Here is a 24523-nt window from a genome sequence, read left to right on the forward strand (position 1 = left end):
GAGAGAGAAAGGCTAGGGATATGAATATAACTTCAAACCTTGCAGAATCTCGTGCAGGGTAATGAATATAAAAGGGTTCTTAAACAGAGACCTAATGTTTATTCCAGCAACATAGTCATCAGAGAATAGGACTGAGTCTTCCGCTCTAAACAGGTGTCCATCATGATTATCTTTCCTTAGTCTCCCAAGTTCAACAATCATAAAATGCAAAGGAATCAGGGAACCAGCCTAGGAGAGACACTCAGTAAATGTTTGCCGAGTGAATTAGAGTTGCATAAAAGATTAGACAGAGAAGAACCAGTCATTCTAGTAATTAAGTTTGATGGAGTTTATGAATAAGGTGGATAATAACAGATAATGAAAATGAGTGACAGAATTGACAGTACCTACTTTAGACTAGATTTTCTGGGAAATGGCTCTCAGAGAGTGGCATTAAGCAGAAATTAGAATGGTAACAAGGAAAAAGCCATGTGAAAATGGCAGGGGAAGAGAAGTACAGGCATAGGGAACAAAAATGTCAAGGTCTCGAGGCCAGAATGAGCTTGCCTGGTATGAAAAGAAGCAAGACAGTTGAGCGAGGAGTAGATTAACACTTGATGATGCAAAGATTTGCAGTCTTTGGTGAAGAATCTGACTTTTATTCTAAAGGCAATGAGAAGCCATTGGTTGGTAATAAACATGAAAATGACATAATCTGAATTGATTTCTCTCTCAGGGATCAGAACACCTATCTGTACTATCCCCATTGTCATGACGGCTGAGTTTCCTTGGCTAGCAGAGCCCAGGATCACGAGACGTGGACATTCCCTACTCTCATGGGAGTGGTAGGCAGACCCCTTTAGCAATACAGTTTCCATGAAAGTGCAGTACATTGGACAGACTTGAGTTTGAGTATTTACTTTGCTGTTTCCTAGTTGTGAGGCCTTGGGCGAGCTACTTAATCTCTCTGATTCTTTTCTTCATTTCTAAAATAGAAAGAAAATAGTACTTTCTCCCAGTTGCTGTGAAGATTAAATGAGTTAATGGATGAAAAGTACTTAACGAACAAGTGCTTAACGACATGCCTGATACATTCTTGGTGTTCAGTAAATGGTAATTATATCGTTTCTTTTCCAGATGAGGGTATACAGAAAAGTACAGAATTGAAATGTAACTGATGTTTACTCCAAGCCATAGGTAGATGAATATGCTTGTGTGTGCACACATCCCACAGGCTGTGCACATACAAATCATGCTGGAGTTCAAATCATGACCTGAGCCGAAGGCAGACGATTAACCGACTGAGCCACCCAGGGGACCCCTTGCTTCACCATTTAGTAGCTCTAGGGCCTTTAGTGAGTTAATGAACCTCTGTTAAACATCACTTTTCCAATCTGTAAAATAAGAGTGAAAATAGTGTCCTCCTGCATGAGTTGGGATTGGTAGGGTTGGATTTCATAAAACAAAAAATCAAAAATAATAGTAGTTAAAAAAATGGAAGTTTATCTCTCATCTCATCATCTTCATGTGGAAGAGGTCTAGAAGCAGGAAGTCCACGACTAGCACGGCATTTCCAGGATCAGCAGCAACCCAGTCCCTAGCTGTCCCACCTCATTAGCTCTTGGGCTTCCATCTTCAAGTCACTTCATAGTCCAAGAAGGCTGCTGACATGCCAGCCATTTGGAGTATATTCTAGGCGGCAGGAAGAAAAACTTGTTGGATGTGAAAAAGGCTCACTTCTGTGTTGACACCCCCCCAAAAAAAGTCTGTTTTGAAGTCTGACATAATCGTAATACTTTCAGGTATGTGTAATTGACCAGACCATACACGACCACGCGTAGTTGGAGGAGAAGCTGGGAAATGTGTTTAATTAGTGACACTGCTGCCCTAAATAAAGTCTTAGTTCAGCAAAAAAGAATGGATATTTGACAGGCAGCCAGCAGGCTCAGCCACACCTTCACTCAGGACTGTTTTAAAGGTTATATAGGGTAATATAAGCATAGCCCTTAGCTCATTTCTGACAGATAATAAGTGCTTAATAAAGAGGATGAGATGCATGTCCTGCCAGCACACTCTTCTTCTAGAGACACTTAGGAGAGGGGCGCCTGGGTGGCTCAGTCAGTTAAGTGTCTCCCTTTGGCTCAGGTCATGATCTCAGAGTCCTGGGATCAAGCCCCACGTCGGGCTCCCTGCTCAGTGAGGAGCCTGCTTCCCCCTGCCTCTGTACCTCCCCCGCACAAACAGGTGGCTAAAACCTTTAAAAAAATTAAAACACTTAGGAGAATAAAAGAACCATAAATGTTGTGTTGCTTTCAGAAGAACACTACTCATCTCAGATGGTGTGCCTTGCGCCGGAATTGGGTGAAAAATCTGTAGAGCTTTATCCTTGAAAGAATCTCTGTGGCTTCATTATGACGATCTTTCTTCCTAGAGAGTTAGGTCATCTTTTAGGTCTAATAGACTATACAACGGTACTTGAGAAGATGGGAAAGCAGCATATCCTCACCCCCGAGCTTGACCCATACTTTAGATCTCTTCTTCCGGGCTCCTTTAGCTGGGGCCGGTTAACAAACGAGCAATGGGCTCCTTTACAATGGGTGACCTCTGAGAAGAATAAGGAAAGAAAAATAGAGAAGAGAATCCTGGATTCCAGCAGGTATTTTGGGCAAAGAGTATGCCATTTCTGTTCATTTTGACAGGATTACCTTAATTGTTTCTAGAGCTCTGTCACTAGCATTGTTCATTTGAAGCAGGCACGTCAGTTAAAGCTGCCTTTAATATTATAATTAAAAAGTAAGGTTTTGAAACTATAGCCTGATTAAATAATGATTTATCATAAAGCCGTAAGTTTTTCTAATATTATTAATGCCGGCAGATAAATGATTTTCCCTGATGCAGGTATAATGAGTTTTATATGACCACATGGGCACATACTAGTACCCATAGTCCTTGTGTCTTAATTTGAATACATTAGCAGCAGACACCTCAGTTTGAATAAAGAGGCAGAAAAGAAAGGAAAGATTCATTTGTGAGTTGAATCATGCTCTATCACTAACCCTAACCACGTTAATAGGTGGGTCACTCTTTATTTATTTATTCACTCATTTGACAGACGAGATCACAAGTAGGCAGAGAGGCAGGCAGAGAGAGAGGAGGAAGCAGGGTCCCCGCTGAGCAGAGAGCCCGATGCAGGACTCAATCCCAGGACCCTGAGATCATGACCTGAGCCGAAGGCAGAGGCTTAACCCACTGAGCCACCCAGGTGCCCCAGGTGGGTCGGTCTTAATTCAAATTCCTTTTTAAAATATTGGATGACCCACCGTCTTCTGAGTTATGAGTTTGCGTCTTGAGACTTTCCTTTCCACAATCCACAGGCGTTAGGCTCAGGAATGGGGTATCATACATAAGGACCTCTTCTTGTCAGGTTTACTGGGGCAGAAATGTACCCCAAACAAATTTTGCATGATTTTTAAGTCACAGAAGGAACACAGTACAGCACAAAATTGACCACATTTAAATGATCTTAAGTACTTAGTTTAGATTTAATGAGACAGTTGTTGTAATGAATTGTGTCTCATCTGGCTATTACGTGAAAATATCTGGAAATTTCAAAGAGATGTTGAAGAGGGTCTAAGTAAGCTCTGCCCTCCAAGGAGTGCAAGGACCGTTCCAAAAAGTCTTCACTTTTTGTTTTTCATTGGACTTGGATTGTCGTGGTGATTTGCTCAAATCCGTGGTTCTTTTTAACCCTCTTGACTGTCTCTTTCCTTTTCCTCCCCAATATTGGTCTCTAGTGCATGTAAACTAATAGAGCTTCTCTTGAGTCAAATCATTGAAAATGTTCATTAAGTACATCTTGCTGGAAAAATCCCTGAATGTTGATGTTTTACTTGCTGCAGAGAGTGGTGTCACAAGCACCCTCAAGCACCGTAGAGACAAGAATTTGTAAATATTAGTTACCATATGAGAAACCTAATCGAAGATCTACTCCGAAACTCATGCTGGGTTGGCTGGGTTGGTGAGTGAGCTGAGCCCAGAGAGGGCAACTTCCTGGCAAAGCTGCACCGAGTTGTTCCTCGTCTCTTGCCCTACCCTAGTTGTGATTCTTTCAGAAAGGACAGAAAGGAAAGTGAACAGCAGCCAAAGTTTGGGCACCTACTCTGTGCTGGGACTTTTCTGTCCCTTGGCTCTCCTGTGTTCCCCGAGTTAACTTTGGGTAGTAGCGATCTCTCCACTTTTCGAACGTGGAAGCGGAGGGAAGGGGCTTGTCCAGCATCTCAGAGGAAGAAGAAAAATAGGGCTTTGAGTTCAGACTTGGCTGGTTCTAGAAAGTATGTTTTTGATGACTGACCTTTGTTGCCTCCTGAGGGAGCCTGGCTCTGACCACCAAGTGTGTCACCTCCAGATGCCAGCACGCCCGCTCTCCGGACGCTCCTGTCTTCCCTTCCTCTCTCTAGTCGTCTCTGCTTCTCCTCAGAGACAGATCTCTATGTTTCTATGCTGGCCATGTGCCCGTGTTCCCTATTGATCTGTTTTGCCATAGGACCTTGAGTGGCCCCGGCCAGAGGCGAGCGAGAGCCCGTCACTGACGCCGAGCTAGTCAGCCCCGCCAGAGCCCGTGCAAGGAGGGCCACCTGTGAGGGCCATAGCGACGTGGCCTTACCCGCTGGGGACAGAGAAGTACCTTCCTGTGAGGCTGGAGGGCAAGACACGGGAAAGAGAAGACAAGACGATGCCTGGTAGAGACTTGTAACCCGTGACTGACTGTCGAGGAGCCGGAGCTTGGCAGAGGAGCAAGAGGGAGGGCTCTGCCTCTGGTCACGTACAGAGCAGGGCCGTGGGAACAAATGCTTGCTGGTGTCCCGTGAGAGACGGTTCCCGAGTAGAACACAGATCCAAGAGAGCAGGATACTCATCCAACAGCCGCCGTCCGCACCTTCTGTGGCAGCAGACACATGCCCTCCGTGTACTTGAAAAGAATATTTCAGTTGGAGAAAAACTCAAAAATTCTATCTTTTCTAGCTAGGTTAGCCCCTTGCATTCTGCCCTTTAAGTAAATACCACCACGCTCTTTGTTCCTTCTGTCTTCAAGCAGAACATCTTCACGAAACTTGGACGTGAAGGGTCCCCAGACGCTGCTGAGACCCGTGCCAAGCTTGTCAAAAGAGGAGCAAAGGAACCAGATACGGGTCAGTGTTGAAACCCAGATGTTCCCAAAGTGACTTTTTGGCCCCTCCCTTCACTTTGTGATGTGATCATTCCTTCACCAAGTATCCGCCAGAGACGGTGGAGTTGTGTGTGTACCAAGAGCCTGAGGTTTAGACTCACAGTTGGGTTTACATCCCAGCTTCGACGTCTACTCGTTGGGCAGGTCACATCAGCGCTTTAAGCATTTGGTTTTTCTCATCTGCAAAATGGGCACAACAGTAGTACTCACGTATCTGTCTTTGGAATGAGACGGTGATGTTGGCCACATGCTAGTCAAACTTGAGGAAGCTACTCATTAACCCTAGTCTGTTTCTTCATCTGTAACATGGAGAAGACAATAGAAGAGTCGTTGTAGGATTGTTGTGAAGATCCAGAGAAATAATATGTGTAAAGCCTTAGCATGGGGCCTGGCAAGGAGTGAAAAGTCCATATATAGAAACTTTTTTTTATTAATTTTTTTTTAAAGATTTTATTTATTTATTTGACAGAGAGAAATCACAAGTAGATGGAGAGGCAGGCAGAGAGAGAGGGAAGCAGGCTTCCTGCTGAGCAGAGAGCCCGATGCGGGACTCGATCCCAGGATCCTGAGATCATGACCTGAGCCGAAGGCAGCGGCTTAACCCACTGAGCCACCCAGGCACCCCTTTTTATTAATTTTTAATGTCAACCCACTGTACCACCAATGGTATTCGTATATGTATTATCTCATTTGGTAACCCCCCAATAAAAGATCTATGAGGGTGCTAGTGAAATTATAATCCCCATCGTCCAGATGAGAAGACTGAGGCTCATGAGGTTAAGTGAGCAGTACTAAGTCCAACGAGTGACTAGTAAGTGGCATAGATGGAAATCCAACTGAAGTCTCCTGAGGCCAAGTCTTTTCCCTCACTGCCTCTCTGTTAAATGTGGATGGTGTCTGGAGGGTGGAGAAAGAGAGAAGGCAGCTGTTGCTGGACATCTTCCTTGAACGGAGTCTCAATTGTCATTTTTTTTCTTTTTTTTTCAAAGGAAGATAGGGCTGTATTTCAAAGAACGGAGAATTCCTGCCCAAGATGTACAGTGAGGTATTCAATGAGTGGCTTCCTCCTGTGGGTCCCAATCATAGGTGAAGTGGATACTGTACATAACACCTGTTTGTGGCTTCAGAGTTGTATACATTTCATAGCCTTTTAAAAAAAAATTTATTTATTTATTTGACAGACAGAGATCACAAGTAGGCAGAGAGAGAGGAAGGGAAGCAAGCTCCCTGCTGAGCAGAGAGCCCGATGCGGGGCTCGATCCCAGGACCCTGAGATCATGACCTGAGCTGAAGGCAGAGGCTTTCACCCACGGAGCCACCCAGGTGCCCCTCATAGTCTTTTTTAAAAAGTAATCTCTGGGGCGCCTGGTTCAGTCGAACCAGCCAGGCGCCCTTACATTTCAGCCTTTAAACATATTACATTTCTAGAACCTCTAAGGGGTCTGCACTCTTAGCCTCTTGCTTGATCAGTTACACCACCTTTAGTTCTAGACCCCCAGCAAAGAGGAGCCTCTAACCATGGTAACTTTGTTTAAAAGCGTGACTACTACTGAGATGTTTTTGAAAAATACCCTAGGTGACTGGGTTGCAGGTGGGTCCTGGAGTTACATTGTTCTACATCTCTGCAGCAGAAACGACCAAAATGCCATGTGGAGAGACATCGCCCGTCCCGACCTAGCTGCTTGGGAAAGATTAGTCACTGGAATCAAGAAGATGCAGGCCCAAAGCCACGCTCCGTTGCTGGGCAGCTGGCCGACCTTGGAAATGTCCTGTCCTGTCAGAGCCTCAGGGATTTTCCTCATACGGAAAACATGGCGATAACACTCGTGTAAAAGGGTTGGTGGGAGACTCAAAAGACAACGTGTGTGGTAAGGGTCTTCATGTTAGGACATTTCCGAAGGCGGGCACAGGCCTCAGAGAAGTTCCTGTTGAGGAGGGACTGCAGGGGGGGCCCGTACCCAGGCAGGGGGGAAGAGTAAGATCTATTCCTGTTTGCCTGAGAGTCCCGGGCCTAGTAAGAAGGAAGAGAAGGTGGGAGACGAACACGCCTGTGAACTCAGGTCTGAACTCTGGGCAGAGGGGCTACCATCCATGAGTCTCTGAAAAGAATCATCAAAAAAACCCACAAAAGAATCATCATAGGCTTTGAAATTTTATACACATTTTGGTATCAGTCAAGATTCTTGACTCTAGGGGCGCCTGGGTGGCTCAGTGGGTTAAAGCCTCTGTCTTCAGGTCAGGTCCTGGTCTCAGGGTCCTGGTCTCAGGGTCCTGGGATCGAGCCCCGCATCGGGCTCTCTGCTCAGCGGGGGGCTCTCTCTCTGCCTGCCTCTCTGTCTACTTGTGATCTCTCTGTCAAATAAATAAATAAAATCTTAAAAAAAAAAGATTCTTGCTCTAAAAGAAAAGCCAACTCCTCTCTCTCTTTTTTTTCCTTTTTGATCAGTTCTTCTTTTTCTTTTTTTTTTTTTTTTTTTTTTTTTTTAAAGATTTTATTTATTTATTTGACAGAGAGAGAGAGAGATCACAAGTAGACAGAGAGGCAGGCAGAGAGAGAGAGGGAAGCAGGCCCCCCGCTGAGCAGAGAGCCTGATATGGGGCTCGATCCCAGGACTCTGAGATCATGACCTGAGCTGAAGGCAGAGGCTTAACCCACTGAGCCATCCAGGTGCCCCCAGTTCTTCTTTTTCAAGATTGCTTTGGTTGTTCAGGGTCTTTTGTGGTTCCATACAAATTTTAAGACTGTTTGTTCTAGGTCTATCATAAATGCTATTAATATTTTGTTCAAGATTGCATTAAATGTGTAGGTTGCTTTGGGTTATATGACCCAAGTATTTGTTTTTCTAATCCGTGGGCTTGGAATATCTTTCCATTTGTTTGTGTCATCTTTAATTTCTTTCGTCATTGCTTTATAGTTTTCAGAGTACAGGTCTTTCACCTCCTTGGTTAAGTTAATCCTAGGTATTTATTCATTAAGTTATTCTAGGTATTTTATTATTTTTGGTGTAATTGTAAATGGCATTGTTTTCTTAATTTCACTTCCTGCTACTTCATTATTAGTGTATAGAAATGCAACAGAGTTCTATATATTGATTTTGTATCTTGTGCTTTCCTGAATTCATTTATCGGTTTTAATTTTTTTTTTTTGGTAGAGTCTTGGGGGCTTTCTATATATAGTATCATGTGATCTGATCTGCAAATTGTGATAGTTTTACTTCTTCTTTACCAATTTGGATGACTTTTTTCTTTTCTCGTCTGACTGCTGTGGCAAGGACTTCTAGTACTATGTTGAATAAAAGTGGTGAGAGTGGGTATCCTTCTTTTGTTCCTGATCTTAGAGGAAAAGCTCTCCATTTTTCACCATTGAGTATGATATTAATTGTGGGTTTTTCATATATGGACTTTATTGTGTTCAAGTATGTTCCCTCTAAACATACTTTAGTGAGAGGGTTTTTTTTTTTATCATAAATAAATGTTATACTTTGTCAAATGCTTTTTCTGCATCTATTGAAATGATCATGTATTTTAATTCTTTCTTTTATTAATGTGAATATTACTCAGCCATAAACAAGAATGAAATCTTATCATTTGCAATAACATAGATGGATTCAGAGGTATAATGAGGGGAATAAGTCGGTCAGCGAAAGACAAATACCATGTGATTTCATTCAAATGTGGAATTTTGGAAACAAAAATGAACAAAGATAAAGAAAAAAGACTCTTTAAAAAATATGTTTTTTAAAGATTTTATTTATTTTGACAGAGAGATAGCACAAGTAGGCAGAGCGGCAGGCAGAGGGAGAGGGAGTCGCAGACTCTCCGTGGAGCAGGGAGCCTGAAGTGGGGCTTGATCCCAGGACCCTGGGCTCATGACCCAAGCTGAAGGCAGATGTTTAACCAACTGAGCCACTCAAGTGTCCCCCAAAAAAGATATTTTTAAAAATATTTATTTATTTGACAGAGAGAGAGAGAGAGATCACAAGTAGGCAGAGAGGCAGGCAGAGAGAGAGGAGGCAGCAGGCTCCCTGCTGAGCAGAGAGCCTGATGTGGGGCTCGATCCCAGGACCCTGGGACCATGACCCGAGCCGAAAGCAGAGGCTTTAACCCACTGAGCCACCCAGGCACCCCAAAAAACAGATTTTTTTTAAAAAGATTTTATTTATTTATTTGACAGAGAGAGGTCACAGTAGACAGGCAGAGAGAGAGAGAGAGAGAAGCAGGCTCCCTGCTGAGCAGAGAGCCCAATGCAGGACTCGATCCCAGGACCCTGAGATCATGACCTGAGCCAAAGGCAGCGGCTTAACCCACTGAGCCACCCAGGTGCCCCCAAAAAACATTCTTTATTTATTTATTTAAAAGATTTTATTTATTTATTTATTTATCAGAGAGAGAGGGAGAGAGAGCGAGCACAGGCAGACAGAGTGGCAGGCAGAGGCTGAGGGACAAGCAGGCTCCCCGCTGAGCAAGGAGCCCAATGAGAGACTCCATCCCAGGACGCTGGGATCATGACCCGAGCCGAAGGCAGCTGCTTAACCAACTGAGCCACCCAGGTGTCCCCAGATTCTTAACTATAGAATAAAAACCAGTGATTGCCAGAGGGGAGGTGTGAAGGGGAATGGGTCAAATGAGTGAGAGGGATTAAGAGTACATGTATTATGGGGGCACCTGGCTAGCTCAGTCAGTAGAGCATGCAAATCTTGATCTTGGGGTTGTGAATTTGAGCCCCACTTTGAGTATGAATACTTAAAAATGAAATATTAAAAAAAAGAATACACAGGGGCACCTGGGTTCTCAGTGGGTTAAAGCCTCTACCTTCAGCTCAGGTTATGATCCCAGGGTCCTGGTATCGAGCCCAGCATCTGGCTTTCTGCTTGGCAGGGAGCCTGCTTCCTCCTCTCTCTCTCTGCCTGCCTCTCTGCCTACTTGTGATCCCTGTCTGTCAAATAAATAAAATCTTAAAAAAAAGAATACATTTATTGTGATGAGCACTAAGTAAATTATAGGGGAAAAGGAGGGAAAAAAGAAAAAAACAACTCAAAATGGCTTGGTTTTCATGGTCTTCAGACCTGAGTGTGCATCATTACCTGAGGGCTGCTTATAGCACAGGGTGCTGGCCTCTAACCTCAAGAGTTTCAGAGTCAGTGCTTAGGGGGTAGGGCCGGAGAATTTGCATTTCTTTAAAAAGATTTTTATTTATTTATTTATTTGACACAGAGAGAGATATATATCACAAGTAGGCAGAGAGGCAGGCAGAGAGAGAGGGGAAAGCAGGCTCCCCGCTGAGCAGAGAGCCCAATGCGGGGCTCAATCCCAGGACCCTGAGACCATGACCTGAGCTGAAGGCAGAGGCTTTAACCCACTGAGCCACCCCGGCGCCCAAGAATTTGCATTTCTAACATGGTGATGGTGATACTCTTGGAGAGACAGCAGCCTAAACAATAAAAAGAATAGTTAGCTTACACAAGAAATCTCAAGGAAAGGAAGCTTGCTGCTAATTTGCAATTTCAGTGTTGTCCTTGAGGGAACTTCCCCTTTCTGTCCTTCACTCTGCTGTTCTCAGTGGAGGGGCTCTGCCTTAGGTGACCTCACACTTACAAGATGGCAGCCGTCACATAGATGCGCCCAGGGAGAATCCAGTGGAGGAAGAGCAACTGTCTCTTCCTCAATATTTTTTTTATTCATACAACTTTTCCCAGAAATTCCTCAGCCCACTTCTCATTGGTGGAATTATTTTACAACCGCAGTCCAAATCTAATACCTAACCAGAAGAGCGAGCCGGGGCGGCTGGGTGGCTCAGTTGGTTGGGCGTCTGTCTTTGTCTCAGGTCATGATCCCAGGGTCCTGGAATGGAGCCCGGCATCTGGCTGCCTCCTTGGCAGGGAGCCTGCTTCTCCCTCTCCCCTGGCTTGTGTTCCCTCTCTTGCTGTCTGTCTGTCAAGAAGAAGGCAACTGCTTCCTCATGTGCAGGTGCCTTGGATAGTAAATTTGAACATGCCGTGGGCACGGAATGGTTCTTTTTTAATTTTTCATAGTTTATTTATTTATTAACATATAATGTATTATTTGGCTCAGGGGTACAGGTCTGTGATTCATCAGTCTTACACAATTCATAGCACTCGCCACAGCACATACCCTCCCCAATGCCCATCACACAGCCACCCCCTCACTCCCCTCCGCACCTCCAGCAACCCTCAGTTTGTTTCCTGAGATTAAGAGTCTCTTATGGTTTGCCTCCCTCCCTGGTTTCATCTTGTTTCATTTTTCCCTCCCTTCCCCTATGATCCTCAGTCTTGTTTCTCCAATTCCTCCTATCAGAGAGATCATATGATAATTGTCTTTCTCTGATTGACTCATTTTGCTCAGCATAATACCCTCTAGTTCTATCCACATCATTGCAAATGGCAAGATTGTGTGTGTGTGTGTGTGTGTTTTATAAAGATTTTATTTATTTATTTGACAGAGATCACAAGCAGGCAGAGAGGCAGGCAGAGAGAGAAGGGGAGGCAGGCTTCCCACTGAGCAGAGAGCCCGATGCGGGGCTCAATACCAGGACCCGGGGATCATGACCGGAACCAAAGACAGAGGCTTTAACCCACTGAGCCACCCAGGCACCCCATGTATTTTTTTTGATAGCTGCATAGTATGCCTGTGTGTGTGTGTGTGTGTGTGTGTGTACCAATGATTCTGATGTTGTATGTTAGGTACTCAGGGAGAATTTGTGATGCCACTCAAAAAGATTTTGACCTGTTTCATGCTTTTTTACTTTAATTCCAGTGTGGTTAACATACGGTGTTGTCAGTTTCCCGTGTACACTGGAGTGACTCAGCACTTGCGCACATTACTCAGTGCTCAGCATGGTGCGTGGACTCTTCGTCCTCTTTGCCTGTTTCACCCATCCCCCACTCATCTCCCCCTGAAACTCGTTCGTTTCTTCTCTACACTTAAGTCTGTTTCTTGGATTGTCTCTCTTTTTTTCCTTTGCTTATTTGTTTTGTTTCTTGAATTCCACATACACGTGAAATCCTATGGTATTTCTCTTTCTCTGGCTGACTTATTTCACTTAGCCTTTTACTCTCTAGATCATGCATGGCATTGCAAATGGTGAGATTTCCTTCTTTTTGATGGCTGAGTAATATTCCAACATAGATATAGATACACTGGATATAATCAGATCTATCACATCTTCTTTATCCATTCCTTTATTGATGGGACACTTGGGCTGCTAACATAATTTTGCTGTTGTTATTAATACTGTGATAAACATAGGGGTGGATGTATCCTTTCCAATTAGTGTTTTCACATTCTTTGGGTAAGTAGTCAGTAGTGGAATTACTAGATCATAGGGTAGTTCTATTTTTAATTTTTATTTTTTTTTTAATTTTTATTTTTTTTTTAAGATTTTATTTGCTTATTTGACAGAGATCACAAGTAGACAGAGAGGCAGGCAGAGAGAGAGAGAGAGAGAGAGAAGCAGGCTCCCTGCTGAGCAGAGAGCCCGATGCGGGACTCGATCCCAGGACCCCGAGATCATGACCCGAGCCGAAGGCAGCGGCTCAACCCACTGAGCCACCCAGGCGCCCTATTTTTAATTTTTAGAGGAATGTCCATACTATTTTCCACTGGTATGGATATTCCATACCAGTATCTACACCAGTGTGCATTCCCATCAACAATGCAAGAAAGTCCCTTTTTCTCTACATCCTTGCCAATGCTTGTTGTTTCTTGTCTTGTTGATTTTAGCCATTCTGACCAGTGTGAGGTGACATCTCATCATAGTTTTGATTTGCATTTCTCTGATGATGAGTGATGTGGAGCATCTTTTCGTGTGTCTGTTGGCCATCAGGTTGCCTTCTTTGGAGGAATGTCTGTTCATGTCTTCTGTCCATTTCTTAATTGGATTATTTGTGTTTTGGAGGTGTTGACTTGTGTAAGTTCCTTATGTACTTTGGACATTCAGCCTTTATTGGTTTGCAAATATCTTCTCTCATTCCATAGGCTGGCTTTTAGTTCGGTCGATCGATTCTGCTGTTGTGCAGAAGTTTTTTGTTTTGATGTAGTCCCAGTAGTTTATTTTTGCTTTTGTTTCCCTTGCCTCAGGAGTCATATTTTTTAATGTAAGAATGATTCTCACTTTCAAAGTATAATCATAATTTTGTTTCATGTCTTTATATTTACACCACCATTTGGGATGATACTTCTGCGTGTATAACATGAGAATTTTTCTATTGACTCCATGCCTGAAATAAATAATTTAGGAGGAGCAACCTCTGGAAAATCCAAATATCTAAAAAGACTGTCTTTGATCTCCATGTGCATGTGTGGTCTTCCAAGCATTTTCAGGAAAATTCCAGCAATTACTGGTGGCTCTTTTCCGTTCCCATGACCCCTTGTGTAATCAGGACTGTGCAACTGGAAGAATGCTGTTCTTGCCCATTTCAAGCACAGGGCAAGTTGGCCTCTTCAAACAGCACTTAGAATTGAAATGGCAATCTCCAGACCTCTCTGTCCTGTTGCATTCATGAATTTCCCCATTTGCTAAACCCATTGCCGTTGATTCCCTTGTTAGTTTGTTGTTATCATTGTTGCTGGAGACGGACATTGGGTGAGGCATAATTTGGGGATAAACTTGCAAGTTCCCTCAGTTTAGTAAAACAGAACTTGTTGACACGTGGGCAACAGGCAAGCCCCTGTGGAGCAGCAGTTTGCGGAGGGACTGTCCGCATGTGGACTGGGCCTCAAGGAGAAACTTCTTTTATAACCTCAAATGGCTACTCTCACCTTGCATTTACTAGTGAACAGATTTCATTCGAGACTAGAGATCTGAGGATTGGCATGAATGGAAACTTGTCTCGGTGAAACAAAACAAGGGTATTCTTTTCATTTATAGCTAGCTTTGTTCAAATTCATGATGTGTTTATTCTGGGAGTTACTGAATACGTCTAGGAGCAGAGCTTGGTATGAGGAACAGACCCAGAGGTGCCCCCCAGTGACCCTGTCTCTGCTCTTCCTGCCTCTTGAGAGTGGGTGACACCGCGACTTGCTTCCAGCCCTTAAAAGATGGCTGACAGGGTGGAGGGAGTTTTTAAAAAAGATTTTAATATAAATTCAATTTAGTTCATATAGAGTGTGTTATGAGTTTCAGGGGTAGAATTTAGTGATTCATCAGTTGTCTGTAACACCCAGTTGTCTGTAACATTCCATCAAGGACCCTCCTTAATGCCTGCCCATCAGGGTGCAAGGATTTCGCAGACAGATTTACGGTCTCTAATCAGCTGATTTTGGCTTAATCAAAAGGGAGATGATCCCAAGTGGGCCTGAGTGGATCTGGCAAAAGCCTTTATAAGAGCGACCAGAACATCCTTCAGGTCAGAGAAACTCTCTCCAGTGCAGGCCTTGAAGAAGCAAGCTGCCACCTTGTGAGGGGGCCAAGGATCAGAGATGACAGATGCCCTTCGGGGGCCGAGTTGTCTCCTGGCCAACGGTCAGTGAGAAAATTGGGGACCTTAATTCTGCAATAATAAGGAGATGAATTCTGCCAACAACCTGGGGGCTCTTGGAGGTGTTGCGGACCAGCACAAGAAGTCCCAGGGAAGACCGAGAGAGAACGGTGGGGAATTCAGAAAAACAAGAGACGGAAAGCTGGGGTCAGGAGGTCTCCGTGGGCTGATGACCCAGTAGAGCCCCAACATGCACAAGAGACTTTGTTTTATAGTTTAATAATGAGAATGTTTATCGAGGAGCTTGAGGTCGGAGGACCATAAGTCCCACGTGACTGCCTTACTTCAAAACAAGAGAGTTTTCTGGAGCATATTTACAGAGGAGCTCGAGGAGTGTCAGCGTGACCCAGAGCGCTCAGCTGAGCCAAATCAAGTAGCGAGTGAACTGCCGAGATTGCAGGAGGCAGCCCGTGGCAAAACTCCCTGCACTGCAAGGACCGTGTCAGCTTGCACTTAGTTCCCTGCATGGAGGGACCCCGTTCCCCAGTAGACCCTCTGAAGAGACCACAGCTCTGGCTGTCCCCCGGATGACAGGCTCATGAGACCTGGCCCAGAGGTGCTGGGTGAGCTGGACTCCTGAGCTACAGGAATTTTGAGAGAATAAAAGTAAGGTCTGATTGTTTGTGAAGCAACAATGGATAACTAATCCACTTGGCTTTGAGAGTAGTAGATCTGGACATTTCCTGGGTGTCTTTTTCTAGGAAGAAGAAGAGGAAAAAAGTCAGGGTTGGATCATTTTATTGTCAGAAGGTTAGAAATTCGATCTTTACTCTCCTGGAAATGCGCTGTAAACAGGAGTCAGCGGGGAACCTTTCATCTCCGGGTCAGAGGACCACTTCTGCTGTTGCCCCACCCAGCGACCCGTTTTCGGTGGGATTCAGTTGGTGTTTGATTTTTTTTTCTCTATTGTCTCCCAAGCTAACCCAGATACCTCAGAGCTTCTCAGGCCTTTCTGGATTTTAAGAAGCGATTCTTCCCCCTTTGTTTTCCATTTCCACCAATGTCATCTCGGCTCTCCTGCCTTGCCTGACTTCCTGCCTGCTCTCCTCACCCCGCCTTTTGAGCGGGAGCCCCCCATTCTCCTCCGGCCTGCCCCGCAGTTCTGGCTGCCGGCTGCCTCCCTACCCCTCCCCTGTCCTGCAGCCGCTGCCCCCTGGCCAGCGCCCCCCGCAACTGCTCAGCCTTCCTTGCGCGCGCTCCGGGTGCCCGTCGTCCCGTGTTCGGGTGGCTGCTTCTGCCGGAAATGCTCCCACTACCCATCCGTCTCCCCCACCTGGCAAACGGGCCCTGATTCTCCGGGACACGACTCCCACGCTCTGTCTCCTCCCAGGCCTTCATCTGCTCCTTCCTCTTCCTCCTTCTCTCTCCCCACTTTCTCCCTCGAAGTGGCCCACACCCCACACCCGGACGGGGTTAGCCAGGACCTCCGCTCAGCTGCCACAGCGGACAGTTTTCATTCTGTTATTTATTTTACTTTTTGGAGAGGGGTAAGGGGTAAAGTGTAAGGGGAAGCAGGCTCCCCGCTGAGCAGAGAGCCCGATGTGGGGCTCGATCCCGGGACCCTGGGATCATGACCTGAGCCGAAGGCAGAGGCTTAACCCACTGAGCCACCCAGGTGCCCCAAGAGAGAGAATCTTAAGCAGACTCCACGCCCAGCACAGAGCCTGATGTGAGGCTCAGTCTCACAACCCTGAGATCAGGACCTGAACCGAAATCGAGTCAGATGCTTGGGCACCTGGGTGGCTCAGTAGGTTAAGTATCTGCCGTCAGCTTAGGTCATGATCCCATGGTCCTGACATTGAGCCCCATGTCGGGTTCTCTGCTCAGTGCGGAGTCTGCTTCTCCCTCTCCCTCTGTGTTCTCCCCACCGCCGTCTCAAATAAATAAAATCTTAAAAAAAAAAAAAAGCCAGATGCTTAATTGACTGAACCATGCAACCACTCCTGTTTTCATTGTTATAAATAGTTACTATGCTAGTCTTAGAATTCTATTTCTGTGTCAAAATCATCATGCTCCCACTGACCCTGAGCATCAGGAGTGTAAATCTTGTTCATCTTGGGATTTCCATGTACTCAGTGCAGTGATGAACACAGAAGCTGAATTCTAACCCCACTAATTTGTGCTGTGGATCCTGCCCCTTGGAATTCTGCACAATTCACGAAAAGAAATAAGGATGATAAACTTTGCCAGAAGCTTCCATAAAGTATCATTGTGTTATGCCCTGTCTTCTACCCCTATTTTAGCAATAAAAGATGTGACATGAATGGAATCCTTCCCATGAGGAGGGGTCAGTCCTCTTGAATATGACAGACTGATTCCAGCTCTGTCTTTTTTAAAGTTTCATTTATTTACGTAATCTCTGTACCCCATGTGTGGCTTGAACTTGTGAACCCAAGATCCAGAGTCACATAGTCCAGCAACTGGGCCCACCAGGCGCCCTGATCCCGTTCCATCTTCTGGAGACCTAAGATCCCCTGTTAACATGACCGCTTCTCTCTGTGTATTTATGTTAGGGTTTCCCCTATGAAGTGCTGTGTAAGTTTTACATACAGAAATAACCACAACACATTCAGTTCTGCTTTTGAGAAATTCAGTTGCCTTTTTCCTCCATCACTCAGGGTAAAATGCCGTCGGAAACTGTGAGAAGCAGAAGGGAGCTCACAGCTCATTACCTAGTGCCAGTTATGTGCTGAGCACACTGTGGGCCCCAGGGATGCAAAAATGAGTATGACATGCTCCGGAACACTAGGGAATCTACAGGGCGACAGGCAGAGAAGGAACAGGAAATGAACATTGACAACACTGAGCACTCCATGCTATGTTAGAGTGAAGCCCGTACGTCAGTCGTGGCCCCGATGAGGGGCCCTTTGCCCACACTGGGTGGGGAATGGGAGTTCACAGTGGCAGGCACATGACGCCCAGAGAGGGGCAGTGATTTGCTCAAGGTCCCGTGGCAGCAGTAGCACCAGCTCTCTTGGCACTCATTCTGGGGTTCTTATTCATACTCTGCATTATTGCAGGAGGCTGTGTACTGTGATTTTATAGCTCCTATGGGGAAGGCTGGGTAACAGTAACTAGGGAATTGTATTCAAATAAGTTAATCACAACCTGGAGCTTCCAGCACGTGGACATCTTAGGAATAGATACTTGTAATTCAGGGAGTATGTCAGGCAACCGACAGCTTTAAGGCTTGGCCAAGAACTTAAACGAGGAAACAAAGCGCCAGCCTTGAGCCTGAGTGGATGAAGTCAGTTTTCAGGAAACTCAGCAACTCAAACGTGGAGTCCCAAACGAAAGCACAGAGAACAGCACAACTTTGCGGCCTGCAGTGGCACTAGCTCTGACTTTCCTCTTTCTGCAGTGTTGGTCTGCGGATCACCAAGCATGGCGTGGTAGAGCATGGGGGCGGCGGGGCAGGGGGCATGCAAACATCACAGGCTTGGAGGGGTCAGGTCTAGACTGAAATCCTGGCTCTTGTACTTTCTAGCAGTGTTGGCTGGAATTAGTACTTTAAAAAAATTTTTTATTTATTCATTTGAGAGAGAGAGAGAGAGAGAGTTGAGGGCGGGGGGAGCAGAAGGAGAGGGACAAGCAGAATCTGTACTGAGCGTGGAGCCTGATGTGGGGCACGATCTCATGACCGTGACATCACGACCTGAGCTGAAACCAACTGAGCCATCCAGGTGCCCCTTGGATTAGTTTTTAAATCTCTCTGTGCCTCAGTTTCTCTACTTACAAAAAGGGATCAATAATAGTACCTAAGAAAATTATGAGGATTTAATGATATTGGGTTATAAGATCCACCTCCCTCCTCCCCCAGTATACAGTAGGCACTCAAGTTGTAGCTATTATCTCTGATCACTTTTACTGTTTTTTTTTTTGTTTGTTTGTTTGTTTGTTTTTTTAAATTTTATTTATTTATTTGACAGAGAGACATCACAAGCAGGCAGAGAGGCAGGCAGAGAGAGAGAGGAGGAAGCAGGCTCCCTGCTGAGCAGAGAGCCCGATGCGGGACTCGATCCCAGGACCCTGAGATCATGACCTGAGCCGAAGGCAGCGGCTTAACCCACTGAGCCACCCAGGCGCCCACTTTTACTGTTTTTTACCTCTGGCTCTGATACTTTTTACCTCTGGCTCTGATACTTGTGGCCTCAGTTTCTTTATTTGTAAAATGAGTAGGTTGAACTAGATCATTCCTAAGGAGCCTTCTCATTTCTAGCATTTGAAGATTCTGGTGCTTAAATCAACATACACCCTCATTATCTATGATTTTGTTTTCGGCCCTACAGCCTCTGAGGCAGACTGAGCGGCTGCTGCTGTGTGGGGGAGGAAACAAGCTCTGACAGACTCAGGTGCCCAGGAGGTGATTCCAAACACAGCTCTTGTTTCATTTCTACTGGGGTTCCCACTGCAGAGATTGTGAAGGTTACTGTCTGCTGACCTCATTCATCCAGAGCAGAAGCTGAGGAATTGGAAGGAAAAAAGAAAAAGCCTGTACATCTACATAGCTTCAAGGACAATGACGGTGCCAGGCTGTGCTGCTCACCAGTAGGCTTTGCGGGGCTGCTAACCGGAGTTCGTTGTACGAGGCATGAGAGCTCAAGTTTGCTGACTTTTCGTTCCACATTAAGCCTTGTGCTAAGTAAGGGCTCTGCGTGCTATCTTACTGACTCCTTACAGTATCCCTATGGAGTATTGTTAGCTCCATTCCACAGGTGAAGAGAATTTGACACAGAGAAGTTAAATGACTTAGCCGAGGTAGCACAGCCTGCAAGTGGCAGAATGCAGATTTGAACCCAGGTCTGTAGGACTGCGAAGCCCAAGCTTTGTATAGCTTATCATGGCACTACGTTCCATACCATGGCTGATAGTCACAGGAGACAGAGGAAGTTTAAAAACTGCAGAGTCAAACAGGGTTGGGGACTTTGAGTCATCAGGGAAAGTTCCATTTGCTTTAGATTTTTCTGAAGATGAGGTCATGTGTAACATATTTTGGAAGAATTCTCTTTTAAAACGATCAAATGTTCTTTTAAAAAGTTTGGAAGCCTGGGTGCCTGGGTGGCTCAGTCAGTTAAGCGTCTGCCTTCGGCGCAGGTCATGATCCCAGGGTCTTGGGATAGAGCCCCGCATCGGGCTCTCTGCTCAGCGGGGAGCCTGCTTCTCCCTCTCCTTTTTCCCTGCTCATGCTCTTGCTTGCTCGCTCTCTCTCTCAAATAAATAAAATCTTAAAAACAAAACAAAACAAAACAACTCTGGAAACCAAATAAGAAGAAAAGGATGAGTTTAAAAAACAAACAAACAAACAAACAAACTGAAAAACACAGGTTGGGAGTTGCAGTCCTGCCTCTATTAAAACCTGTCCTCATGACCTTGACCTGATCACTTCCCCTCTCTGGACCTCGGTGTCCCCATCTTCAGCAAGAGAGAAGTAGACTTGCCCAGTTATTCTTCTGTTCAATGTGTACACGAATCACCTAAAAGTCTTGTTAAAAGGCAGGTTCTGATGCAGCAGGGCTGGATTGGGGCTGAAATTCAGCCCCTCTGTCTCTCGGGTGGGGACAGCGCTGCTGGTCCTGGGACCACACTTTGGTGCATTGAGGGTCAGGATCACCTCAGATTTAACTCTAAAACCAAGGTATTATAGTCAATCCACAGTTGCTAGGTAAACAAGGAATGTCCATTTTTCTCTTTATGGGACGGCGTGTGTGACTGTTCTCCACACTTGACCTTCACTGCCTCCGATGCATTTCAAGTCCCCTGAGTCTGGAGCTCACAGGCTTTGACACTGCCCTCGGGCGACCGTCCTAGCAGGTGGGAAGTGGCTAGCTAACCTAGAAAGGCAACGGCTCAGAGCAGGGTGAGTCTCGCGGACTCCCGGGCACGCACGGTGTCCCCCACCCCCCCGCCCCCACCCGCCGCTCAAAACCCATCTTTTCCCACCGCACCAGAAGGTGCTGCTGGATGTGCGGTTGGCGGGGGCTCGAGTGCTGCCGGCAGGGAGGGCTTCTAGAAGAAGTCAATTCGTGCTCGCCCCGCGGAAATCCAGCCTGTCGCTCCCGCCACCTGTGCAGTTGGCAGAGTCAGAGAGCACTGCTCAGCCCATTTTCCCAGCAGCCCTGTTCTCAGCCGCCTCAGAGTGAGGTTTTCCTCTCCCTGACAACGAATTCTTTGGGGTGGTTGAAATATCTGCTAGAAAAAATAGGATTGATGTCAACATAAGCCTGAATTATTCTGGAAACCTGAGATCGTTCAAAGTTTAGGGATATTTTAATGCAATCAGCTTCAAGATCCTGCAGTGACGGGAACAAGTATCTAATGGCTCCTAAACGGACTTGTTAAATTTTGCTCTTGTTTGTTTCCATTCATTTTCTATCCTTTCCTTTTTGGCACATTTTCTATTTTGATTTTTTTCCTTTTAACTTTGTATTCTAAATGAAGTCTTTTCTCAGCTTCCTTAGTTTCCTGTGTCTATAACTGGGACGGAAATGTGCCGCGTTTAGCAGAACCCTCCTCCTGAGGGATGCTGACGCGCAGAACTTTCTGGTCTCTGAGCTTGTCTTATTCAAGTGACCTCATGAGGCACAGAGACCTGCTCTTTCACGTCACTGTTGGTCAACGGGAGAGTTCCGACCCCAAAGTAAAAGGCTCGACTTGGCAACTCCACCGAGCATCCTGCTGGCTTGAGGAGAACGGGCTTAGGCTGAAACCTATGAGAAACTTCAAAGTGACTGGAGAACCGGGCTGTCATTATGGAGTCTGGATTGGGCTATGGATTGTGTCCCTTTACCCTGCTTTGGCTCTGACCTCCCAGGGCTGGGGCTGGCCCTCCTCCGTGGTGGTTTCCCACTGAACGTGTGCATCTACACTTTCAGCTGCCTTGGTTTCGTAATTAACCAGGACTGTCTTCATCAGACACTCCTATCCTTACTTATCAATAAGTAGCAGCACGGTGTGTTGGTTGCGTATTGCTACTGTAACACACCACTACAACGTGGCTTAAACAATACAAATTTATTGTCTTACCATTCTGGAGATCAGTAGTATCACTGAGCTAAGAATATAAATGTCAGCAGGGCCATGGTCCTTCTGGAGGCTCTAGAGAGAATCCCTCCTGCGGCCTCTTCCAGCTTCTAGAGGTTGTCTGCCTTCCTTGGCTCATGGCGCCCTTCCTCCAACTTCAAAGCCAGCAAAGGAGAGTCAAGTCTTCATATTGGAATCACTCTGGTTGCTTCTTCCTCTCTCTTCCACCTTTTTAAAGTTTATTGCTTTTAATAATCTCTATACCCGATGTGGGGCTTGAACTCAGGACTCTGAGATCAAGAGTCACATGGTCCTCCGACTGAGCCAGTCAGACTGGTCCCTCCCTCTCCCACTTTTAGAACCATTTGTGATTATATCAGGCCAACCTGGATAACTGAGGATCACCTCATTGTCTCATCTCATCTCATCTTTATTTTTATTTTTATTTTTTAAAGATTATTTATTTATTTATTTGGCAGAGAGAGAGAGAGGGGGGGGGAGATAGCACGAGAGGGAACACAAGCAGGGGGAGTGGGAGAGGGAGAGGCAGGCTTCCCGCTGAGCAGGGAGCCCAATGTAGGGCTCGATCCCAGGACCCTGGGATCATGATCCGAGCTGAAGGCAGATGTCAAATGACTGAGCCACTCAGGTGTCCCCTCATCTCATCTTTATTTTTTTTTATTTTTTTAAAGATTTTTAAAAATTTATTTATTTAACAGAGAGAGAGAGAGAGATCACAAGTAGGCAGAGAGGCAGGCAGAGAGGCATGCAGAGAGCGGGGGAAGCAGGCTCCCTGTGGAGCAGAGAGCCTGATGTGGGGCTCGATCCCAGGATCCTGAGATCATGACCTGAGCCGAAGGCAGAGGCTTAACCCACTGAGCCACCCAGGCGCCCCCTCATCTCATTTTTAAATTAATTTCTTAATTTAATCAAAATTATGATTTGTTTGTGATTGCAGTTCTCTTTTATTCTCCAAAACCCCCTATCTTTTGCTAGTAAAATAATTGGCAGGTTTTACTTGAAGGGTAACAATGGCTCTATCAAAAAGCACATTGCCAGCTGCGGGGCTAGATAAAGAGGCCGATTCCCCACCTCTCCTCCTGGCTCCTTTGCTCTAGACATCTTGGTTGATTTCAGTGAGTGACCATTGGGGCCACTTGTTTTCTTTTTGTTGCTGTTTGTTTGTATGTTTTGCTTTTTAATTTTTTATCTTTTCCACTTTAAATTCTGGTTCTATGTCTTAAAATCCACAATAAGGACTGAGTCTGTGAAAGCCAAGTCCCCTTACCCCAATCCCAATAAAAGCAAAACTCCAGGCCTGTGACCTTGCCGTGTGGCCCCAGGTACACCATGTCATTTGCAGATCCTGCAAGTAATAAACCTCCCCCCGCCACAGAGTTCTCGGATAGTTATTTTTGGAGGGTGTCTTATGATTATAAGAACTATTTATGATGATTAACATAACATAATTTAAAAAATTAAAAAAAAAAACTGGGAAAAAAAGAACCACAAAGGCAGGTCTAGCCAAAATTTTGGTTATTTGTAGGCTGAGATTGGCACAAAACACCTGTGGAGGTGATTATGGTGGATACCACACGCCCTTGCCTATCTGCACTTCTTACCAGGGGCGCCTGACAAATATGATGCCTTCCAGGGGCACCTGGGTGGCTCGGTGGGTTATTATTATCCTCTGCCTTCAGCTTGGGTCATGATCTCAGGGTCCTGGGATCGAGCCCCACGTCAGACTCCCTGCTCAGCGACGAGTCCACTTCTTTCTCTCCCTCTTCCATTGTGATCTCTCTCACTCTCTCTCAAATAAATGAATTTAAAAAAACCCCATAAATATGATGCTTTCTAGTCACCAATGTGTTTTCACTTCCGTTTTCAAATTTACGATGTCAACTGAAGAAATGGAGTTTCTGTTTTATTAGGTACTTGTCTGAGGTTATTTACCACCTATAATTAGTAAGTGGTGAAGGTGAAACTTCAGTTTGGATTCTCTGACTTTAAATTACCTCTAATGCCACATGATTAGTGTGAAAAGGCCAAAATTCCATTTGTCCTTGGTGAGGGGATATAACCAGGAGGGAGTTTTTTTTTTTTTTTTTAAGATTTTATTTATTTTTTAGAAAGAAAGAGAGAGTACAAACACAGAGCACAGCAGAGGGAGAGGGAGAAGCAGGCTCTCCGCTGAGCAAGGTTCCTGATGCGGGGCCTGATCGCAGGACCCCAGGATCATGACCAGAGCGGAAGACAGACACTTAACCTACTGAGTCCTCCAGGTGCCTGGAGGAGGTTTTATGTGGAGAGTGTACTTGTGATGATCATTGATTTCATATTGACCTAGGGGGTCTGTTGTCTTCTTAAAACTGTGGGATATTGTCCCGTCTTTGGCATGAAAAGGAATCTTTGGAGACCATTAGCTATCATTTAGGGGTACAGTCCTAATATTAAGTGGGCTCCTAATAAGCATTAGATGTTGTATTAGGCTGGTGAGTCTATTAATTTATTGAATCTTGGTAACTTATCCTACATTATTCTCCTCCTCCTCCCCTTCCTCCTCCTCCTCCTCCTTCTATTATTATTATTATTATTACTACTGCTATTATTGTCATTATTATCCCTGCTTCAAATATGAGTAAAATGGGGCCCAGGGAGTTTAATCCCTTTCCCAAGCCAAGACTCAAGACCAGGCAGTGTGACTCTGGAGCCTGCTTTCTTTACAATAGCTAATCAAGGACTGATCATTCTCTCCCCAGCATTTAACTCACATAGATCATAAATACCTGACTCCGAATTT

The sequence above is a fragment of the Mustela lutreola genome, chromosome X (genome assembly GCF_030435805.1).
Source record: "Mustela lutreola isolate mMusLut2 chromosome X, mMusLut2.pri, whole genome shotgun sequence".
Classification (NCBI taxonomy): Eukaryota; Metazoa; Chordata; class Mammalia; order Carnivora; family Mustelidae; genus Mustela; species Mustela lutreola.